The sequence below is a fragment of the Sturnira hondurensis genome, unplaced genomic scaffold (assembly GCF_014824575.4).
Source record: "Sturnira hondurensis isolate 20B ecotype Veracruz unplaced genomic scaffold, ASM1482457v3 Scaffold0004386, whole genome shotgun sequence".
Taxonomy (NCBI): Eukaryota; Metazoa; Chordata; class Mammalia; order Chiroptera; family Phyllostomidae; genus Sturnira; species Sturnira hondurensis.
In genome coordinates, this window is record NW_028077017.1 from 357,453 (window position 1) to 367,483 (window position 10,031).

Sequence of the window (10,031 nt, forward strand, 5' to 3'; positions counted from 1 at the left end):
GCCAGGGCTCTGTTTGGATTCTGACAGTCCTATACCACAAACCTGGCATATTGGGAAGATGCTCTAACCAACTGAGCTACCTGGCCGTGGCCTACAAGAATGAACCCATGAATGCATAAATAAGTGGAAAACAAATCATTGTTTCCCTCCCTCTCTCTCTCCTTCTCTCTCTCCCTTCCTTCCCCTCTCTCTAAGCCACATCTTCCTGAGCCACCTCTCTCTCAAATCAATCCATTTTTAAAAAGCAATACATTTTAGATACACTACAGATCACGCTTGCATGTAATATGTCCCCTACCGATTGCCTACTTCAGACCCCCTTATTGAAAAATGATTTGTTGTTGAGGTGTGGAAATTATTCATAGTTTGAGCCTATAATACATGAGAGTTATTTCTTTGAGGAAAAAGATGATTCCTTATGTACTTGAACATCAAATTCAAAGGCATGGCCTGTTTTTTTTTTTTTTTAAGATTTATTTATTTATCTTTAGAGGGGAAGGGAAGGAGAGAAGGAGAGAAACATCAATGTATGGTTGCCCCTCGTGAGTCCCCCGCTGGGAACTGGCCCGCAGCCCAGGCATGCGCCCCGACTGGGAACCGAACCCCGACTGTTTGGTTCGCAGGCCCGCGCTCAATCCACCGAGCCACACCAGCCAGGGCTGGCCTGTATTTTTTGAAAGAAGATTTCATGTATTCATATTTAGAGAGGAGGAAAGGGAGTCAGAAAGAGAGGAAGAGAAACACTGACTGGTTGCTTCTCACCCTGGGGACCTGGCCCGCACACCAGGCATGTGCCCTTTAAGTTCACAGAACGATGCCCAATCCACTGAGCTGCGCCAACCAGGGTGGCATAGCCTACATTTTATCTGGCTACCTCTTTCCACTGCCCAGTGACACACACATTCCGCTGTCTGTGAGTGTCCCTGTCTGGCAGAACCAGCTCCCTGGCCAGAGGGTTCTCAGTCTCACAGAAAGACTCATCAGTCACACTTAAGTGAGCTGATTGAGAAAAATGTTTTTGAGCAATACCCTTTGTCAAGCACTGTCCTACTGTTTGGATGGGGAATTCAGGAAGAATATGTCTTGCCCTGGCCAGGGAGCTCAGTTGGTTAGAGTGTTGTTCTGATCCTCCAAGATTGTGAGTTCAATCCCTCGTCAGGGCACATACGAGAAGCAACCAATGAATCCATAAATAAGTGGTGCAGCAAATCTATGTTTCTCTCTCTCCCTTCCTCTCTCTTACCTTCTAAAACTAATAAATAGAAACTAAAAGAATAACATGTCTCCAAGGGGCTTATGGACCCAGTAGGACACAGAATCACATCGCGATATATATAGAGACTGATGATCATGCAATAAAGAAGTGATACGGAAATAATAGTTTCTTCTTTTCTGATGCTTCTCCCTCTCCCCAGACCCTTCTGAATATTATATGGCCTTTGTTATAATCCATGTTGTGGAAGCTGAGCCGTTAGACCAGTAACAAGCTCCCACATACTGGATTTGGCTGGGTACACGTTTTGCTATTTTTTTGCTAGTTGATGGTGACACCAGAGATTGGTTCAGACTCAGTATACCCTGTATATTCTTGGCCATTTTGTGACATTTAAAGCCCATTTTTAAAAAAGGCACAGCTGTATGTAATAGACACTTCTGAGCATGTAAGAAATTGTGATCTGATTAAAAAATGTGGTCTGCTGTACCAAAGACTGGGGGACTTAGTATTCTCAGAAACATTTTTTCCCCCTGAGGGAATCCCATGTGAGTTTGAAAGGATTCACAGAGGTTGGCCTGGTGATTAGCTAACAAAAAGCTTTAGAAAAATCATAGGTTGACAGCCCTCCGTTAGAAAAGAAATGAAAGCCAGCGTGAAATCTATTGAAGGAGAAAGAAAGAGAGTGGGAGGGGGAGAGAGAAATTACAATGAAAAACTAACAGGCACAAAACTATTAATGTCTCTGCAAGAGCTGGAAAGAATTCCCCGAGTGTGGCTGGGTGGATTGAGTACTGGCCTGCAAACCAAAGGGTCGCCCCTTGGATTACCAATAAGGACACATGCCAGGGTTGTGGACCAGGTCCCCAGTAGGGGGCGTGTGAGAGGCAACCACACATTGACGTTTCTCTCCCTCTTTCTCCTTCCCTTCCCTTCTCTCTAAAAATCAATAAAATCTTTTTTAAAAAAATCAAAGACACCGGGGACGATTAAGGTATTTTTTAGTTGGGTTTATGTCAGGATAATTACTTGCTGCATTTTGAAAAGAACACTTTGGTTAAACTCCAGAGAACTTCCCAGGGAAGCCCGAGTGAATAGAGGGCCAGCGCGTTAGGCCGTTGACTTTTCACCAAAGACATAGCCGGGGGTGGGCAGTGGGATATAGAGAAGTGTTTGGAGGGTGAATATTTGGGGAGGTGCAGTCTCACGGACCGTGACTTCCTACAGACTTGAGGTGGTAGGAGTGATGGAGTGGTCTATTAGCAGTGAGAGTGCATACAGAAGATTTTATGGCTGTATGAATAGATCAGTAAACCAAATTTGACCTCAGACCAAAATGATTTCACAAATGCAAAAATGGCAGTAACCAGAGATGAGCTTTTCCACATCGGCCACCAGGGGGAGCTCCAAGCGAGGCCATCTCAGGCACAGCTGGAAAGCTGTCCCCGCGCGTTTCCATTTCTGGAAAAAGATGAAGCAACCGGGAAGTGAGTAAGGCTGTGTCTGCTGGCAGAGAACGCTTTTAGCGCCAGGGGACTGGGTTCAAAACCCGATGCCACCACTTGGCCAGTTACAGTATTCCTTTAATAATCTTCCATACTTCATGTTGTCCTCTTAAAAAATGAGCCAAGGCACCTGGCTGGTGTGGCTCAGTGGATTGAGTGCTGGCCTGCAAACTGAAAGGTTACTGGTTCAATTCCCAGGCAGGGCACATGCCTGGGTTGTGAGCCAGGACCCCAGGTGGGGGACATGTGACAGGCGATCGGTAGATGTTTTTCTGCACATCAATATTTCTCTCCTCCTTTCTCCCTTCCCCTCTCTCTAAAAGGCAAATAAGTAAAATCTTTTAAAACATGAAGTATAATGAGCCAAATCATACAGTGGTTTAAGTTTTGGGTAAATATGTGTGCTTTGTTATTAAAACGCCCTTCTCCTTGCCCCCTAGGTGAATCAAATGACTGGTGCTAACTGCTTTCCGGAAACCTGTCTCCACCGGCTGATGGCTGTAAGATGGGAAATAGATAGAAAAACTGAGTGGAAGACAACAACCGAAGTATTTCTAAAAAGAATGTGGAGAATGAAATCACACAGGTTTAACTTCTTCCTTCTCCTTGGACAACACAGTACACTAAGATGCTGCAAGGAGAATTTTCTCTCTTTTTTTAAGATTTTATTTATTTATCTTTAGAGGGGAAGGGAAAGAGAGAAGGAGAGAAATATCAATGTATGGTTGCCTCTCCTGAGTCCCCTGCTGGGAACTGGCCTGCAACCCAGGCATGTGCCCTGACTGGGAATCGAACCGTGATCCTTTGGTTCACAGGCCCACGCTCAATCCACTGAGCTACACCAGCCAGGGCTGATATATATTTTTTAAGAGAGTCAAGTTTTTATTCACACTCCAAGAAAGGAGAGAGGCAGGGTGTGGAGTCCCCACACCAGCACTGAGGGGTGGGGACTTTGGAGGTTTTAGTGGATTACAATGAAATTAAAAATGGGTGGGAGAGGTTGCTGCTGTGTGGCCCCTGGCTGTGGCTGGCGGGCGGGGGCGGGGGCGGGGGGGGGGGGGGGGGGTGTTGTAATGTGAGGCTGTGGTTTGTTCCGATGCAATCTTCCGCCTGTGGCTACAGGGAGTGGTTAGCTGTGTTCGTGCTTTCCAGTAATTTTCCAGTCAAACTGTTGTAGAAAAAAACCAGTTTCTTCATATCGATCGCTGGCCGCGAAAGTGGGTGAGGAGGAGGCTGTCTGCAGATTCCAGAGAGAGGTTTGAAGAATCCTCTCTCCAAACCTCACAGAAATGGAGTTAGAGATTAGCTTAGATCCAGCCTCCCCCTGCTCCCCTGGTCGCAAGTATTAGGAGGCCTGAGGAGACAGAGAAATAGAGAATGTCCCTGTACCGGCCACCAAAATGTTAGGGTGGTCGGTGATGCACGCTGTGAAAAAAACTCACAAAGAGAAGGGTAGAGAATAGAGTTTTTATTCACCCTCCAAGAAAGGAGAGGAGCATAGTGTGGAGAGAGAGACACAAGCCATCACTTAGATTTTTTAAAATTAGTGTCTCTCTTGGGAGGTTGGGGGACTGGATGAGAACGGCCAACGGATTAAAGTACAAATTGGCAGTTATAAAAAAAACAGCCACAGGGATGTAAAGTACAGCACAGGGAATACAGTCAATAATATTGTAATAACTATGGATGGTGTCAGGTGGGGACCAGACTTATTACGGGGAATTACTTTAAGTTACATAATTGCCTAATCACGATGCTGTACACCTGAAACTAATAACAGAGCCTTGCATGTCGAGCGTAATTTAAAAATAAAAAAAGAACAGGTGCTCACCTCCCAGGAGTACGCGGGCGCCTTTTCCTCCCTCTTCCTTTTTCCCCCCCAGGAGTGCATCTCCTAAACCAGAAGGGTCCCCACCCATGAGACCTGCAACCAAGGGCGCTCAGGGGAGCAGTGGGCAGCTGCAGCCCTGTCCCAGGCTAACCCCCATCCTGTCCTCAAGGCCCCCTCTCCTCTGACTCTCCCGTGAGCTGACAGTAGCCCCACCTCAGCTCACATCTTTCCCCGTAATATTTCTAAGGAGCCAAAGCAGTCCCGCCCAGTCTCGCCAGCTGCTTGTCCTGTCTTAGGGCCCTTCCTTGTCTCACTGACTACAGCTTCACTAAACCAAGTCTACTCTCAAAATCTTTTAAAAAAATAGTAATAATGAAATAAAATAATTTTCTCTCCTACTACATGCATTCTCCTGCACCTTTTCTCTTTGTTCTTTTCAATTGACTTTATTGGGGCAACATTGGTTATTAAACTTATATGGATTTTAGGGGTCCAGTTCTATAATACACCCTCTGTATGTTATATTGTGTATTCATTCACCACCCCAAGTGCCTTTTCTTTTTTTAAGATTTTATTTATTTATTTTGGAGAGATGGGGAAGGGAGGGAGAAAGAGAGNTCTTAGGGCCCTTCCTTGTCTCACTGACTACAGCTTCACTAAACCAAGTCTACTCTCAAAATCTTTAAAAAAATAGTAATAATGAAATAAAATAATTTTCTCTCCTGCTACATGCATTCTCCTGCACCTTTTCTCTTTGTTCTTTTCAATTGACTTTATTGGGGCAACATTGGTTATTAAAATTATATGGATTTTAGGGGTCCAGTTCTATAATACACCCTCTGTATGTTATATTGTGTATTCATTCACCACCCCAAGTGCCTTTTCTTTTTTTAAGATTTTATTTATTTATTTTGGAGAGATGGGGAAGGGAGGGAGAAAGAGAGGGAGTGAAACATCACTGTGTGGTTGCCTCAAGCACACCCCATACTGGGAATACGGCCTGCAACCCAGGCCTGTGTCCTGATGAAGAATCAAATCGGGGATGCTTTGGTTTGCAGGCCTGCGCTCAGTGCACTGAGCTACACCAGCCAGGGCCTGCCTGCCTTTTCTTTTTCAATCAATAGTGTATCCTGGAGATTTTTCCAAATAAGGGAAAGCTTGCTCCCGTTTATGCACAGCTGCATGCCATTCTGTTGTGTGCCTGTGGGTCACAACTGTTTAGTTCCTTATTGAGGGATTGTTTCCAGTAGTTTGTGGCTACGCAGGATGCCACAATTCATAGCCTTGAGCTTGTTGAATGCCGTACACGTGCAATGACCTCCATGGTATAATTCACAAGAAATGGTAAAGGGGCCCTGAATGTTGTGCTACAGCTTTGATATCTGAGCAACAGTGTTTCCCCACTGGGTGTCCAACACAGTGCGTTTATCTTCCTGAAATGATTTGTTCATATTCTTCACCAGCTTGGGGATGCAGGTGTCCAAACATAGGCGACCACCCACCCATAGGCGTGCCCCCAATATCCATGTTCACAGCCCACGGACTGCAGACGCCTGGATCTTAGGTGACTCTAATTCCCCTCACTGTAACACTGTGGAACCAGGATTTGTGACTATGCCCATTGAAGAGAGGAACAGAATGAAGCTGGGCCTAGGGGAATATCACCGACTGAACGAAAGTGATGGAGCCCTGACTGACGGGGCTCAGTTGGTTGGGCGTCCTCCCGCAAGGCAGAGGGTCGCCGGTGTGATTCCCAGTCAGGGCACACACCTGGGTTGCTGGCCAGGCCCCCATTTTGGGGGGTGTGGGAGGCAACTAATCTTTGTATCTCTCACATACTGTTTCTCTCCCTCTCTTTCTCCCTCCCTTCCCCTATCTCTAAAGAAATAAAATCTTTTTTCCTTTTTTTAAAAAAATCAAAGTACAGGATAAGGTATAAGGGGATTACTTGAAATCCACTGGTGATAGATTAGGGAGGTAGAAAAAAAGCAAAGCAAAGGGAAATCTCCGAGACTGGATAACAGGAAAACAAAGAGACACATACCTCTCTTACCTTAGTGGGTAGATCATTACTGGGTAGAATAGTTAACTATGGACACTCACAGCAGGCGGTACTGAGGACCAAGATAACTACGAGAGGCCTGTGCTCTGGTGGGGGGTTGTGTCCTAAGGGCTCTGAAAAGGAGGTCACGCTGACCTTTCAAAGGCATGTTCTCTTTTTTTTTTTTTAAGGTCAGATGGGTTTCGTGCCAGACGTCTTCACAAGCTTTGACAGTAAACACCCAATCATCTATTTATAAACTAACTACCAAATGGCCTCGGAGGCAGGTTATCTTAGATGCACAAAGACAATGCCCAAGGTCAGTTAAGGCCAAGACTGACCTTTGTCTGGGAAGCTACAGGCCTAGACCATGAGCACACCAGGACTCTATTCTAGTTAGAAATTGTCGTGGCTACTTGGCGTTCTGCAAATTTGCAGGGTCTGCCTTGCAGGTCCCTCCCCCCTGAGATTGTGAGGTTTGGTGTGTGGCCCCTTTGGTCTCCCATAGTAACTGTAAGTATTACTATGATCTCTATTAGGACTGATAATAGGGATGACGAATACTGTCACACGTAAGTATTGCTATTTTTCTAGGAACAAGTGTTCCTGTTATCACTATCATTCATTAGAATAATAAAAGCTACTATGATTTGCCTTTGCAGACTCTGCGCTAACCACTCTCCTACCCTACCTGCCTTCTCCCTTCTCCCACGGAAGGAGACCTCCCAGCAGACGAGCCATGGCCCTGGGCTAAATAACACTGACTCAGACGGTCTGAGCAGGGGTCTGGGTTCATTCCAGCTCTGTGACCTCGAGCAAAGGGCTTAGGTCTCTGGGTTCTCAAACAGGGAAAGAGCCATTGCACTTCCTCATTCCCGGGATAAATCCATGAAAGAATGCTACTCAGCACAGCACCTAGGGTGCCACTGAGCAAACAATCAGCCCTCAGTAAATGGACTAGGATTTAGAGCCTGGTAGCGTTCTCCCTAGGGCTCAAGGTTCCCCCAAATCTGCCTATGGGGCTGACTCATCCATCCATCCATCCATCCAATACTTCATCTATCCAACTATTCATTCATCTAGTCATTTATCCATCCATCCAATCAGCCAGCCAGCCTTTGAGCTTTCTGAAGGTCACCACCTAAGCTAAGAGATCCCAGAGATGTGTCTGCTTCACACTTTGCCCTTGAGACGCTCCCAGTATGATGGGAGGTGGCCACTGCCCAGGGTTGCCCCAGCGCCAGAGTTTATGTGGTGAATCACGCATGCCACGGCTAAATCAAGGCTTCTGTCTGAACCTGTGATTCCCATCTGGGTGCCTGCAGACATTTGTCTTCCTAGGGATTTGTACCTTTTCCTCGGTGTTTACGTCTCGTCTACTCAGCAGTTCTTCCTCTCTTCTCTACACTCACCCAAAATGTTTCCCTGACCATTTAGGGGTGGTGACAGCTGGGATGTCAGACCCTTCCCGGAGCTCAGGGTGCCCACCTGTGAAATGGGGGTGGTGGCAGTCTTTATCTAAAGACAATGTCTTATTGACTCCCCATCACTCACAGTAAAAATCAAACTGGACAACTTTCACAACGGACTCATCAGCTATTGACCACAGAAGCAACTTCCCTGGAAGGACACCATTAATTTCGACCTCTTCTGTCCCTTCAATTCAAGGAACTGAGAGCTGAGAGATCAGACTCCTGACTCTGGGGAAGTTTCAACCCTCCTCTCAGGCCACCAGATTCCAGTTCCAGCTCCATGAAGGTCTTCGTACAAAAACATTCAAGGGCCTCTCAGGTCACGTCCCTTGTCCTGCTAATTCCAGGTCTCCCAGCACTTTCCAACACCCCCCCACACACACACCTGTGAGGCCTGTCTTACCACATTCTTCACACGGGGACCCATGAGGACCTCAGAGTTGGGGTCTAGGCAAGAGTTGAGGTTGTCTGCCAGTGACAGGAGCCATAACAAGAGGTACATTCTTTGCTCTCTCCTACCCCACCCCCCACCCCAATCAGACCTGCTTAAATTTGTCCGCCTTTCCTGATCTCCAAGGGCCCTCCTTTTGTCCCTAAAACTGGTTTCCCGGGCCCATTTCTTCTATGGGTCACGTTTACTACCTGTGTATCTTTCTAAATACATTTTCTCTTATAATCTGGAAAAAATAAAAAAAAATTTACATGAACTTGCCTCATTTTCAAACCCCTGACAGAGCCTTCCACTCCCCACCGAGCTAGTTTCCTGGCAAGTCAGCTGCCCAGGAGGACTGCTCATTGCCTTTAGCATAAGAAAGCCCAAGGAAACCTCCTGTCTGCCGCCAGGGAAGCCCTAATACCCCCCACCCCGCCCCTTTGTCACGTATACGACTCCTCCAGGCTCCCATTTTCTGGGAGGTCCCTCAGGGAAATGTAAAGAAACTTCCTCTTTTCTCCTGTAAATCTGCGTATTGTCAGTTAATTTTGAGGAGCAGACCCAGGCTGGAAGAAGAGACCATTTTTTTTTTCTCCCAAAGCTTTGTTTTAGAATTTCTTTCCTAAAACTTACCAAACGGTGAGGGGGAGTTACCCCCGAACTGGCTCCCCGCCCCCAACAAGGGCCACAGGTTTTGGTCATTTCAAGTTGTGAGCGTTTGACGAACATCCCCACGTGTAAGGAGTTGCGGCCCAATTAGGACTTGGAAAAGAGAGGGTTGCAACGAACACTTGTTGAGCCGGGAAATCGCAAGACTCTTGAGCACTATCCAGTAAAAGTGGAGTCTGGAAACACGGAAACAATCCTTTTTGCCTATAAATCCTCAACAGAAAATTTCTTAGACCCCACAAATAAGGGGGTTCTTAGGAAAGGGACCTGGGAGGGGGGTTTGGCTGAGGTGGGGGTGGGAGGTAGGGTGGGGGATAAATGCAGACAACTGTAATTGAACAACGACAAAATAATCTTTTGTAAAGAAAAGGAAGCTAACAGGATTTTAAAAAATACTTCACATATTTCTTCATTACCATTTCTGTCCCTCATACCCTCTTCCAATATCCAATATCCTCCCCTCCCAACGGGATTCTTGCTGAAAACAGGCTGAGGATTCGAACAGTAAGTGTAGAATGAGGAACTTGGTCAGATATTAAGAGGATTCTTCATACAACTGGGCTAAGCAGGTCAGAGGCAGGTCAGCGGCCAAGGTCGCAGCCTCCTGAAGAGGCTCAGGGACCAAACTTGGAAGTCTGGTTCAAGTTTGGTCAAGGAGAGGGTCTTGGTCAGTAGATACCCTTGAAGTGTGAACACAATGGCATTTATGTGTATGGTGTTTTCCCCCCCAAATCAGTGACCCTGGATGAATCAAGACAAGAACATCAGACAAGTCCCAGGGGAGTCCCGGCCGGGTAGCTCCGTTGGTTAGAGCATGGACCCGATACGCCAAGGTTGTACGTTCCATCCCTGGCCAGGGCTCATACA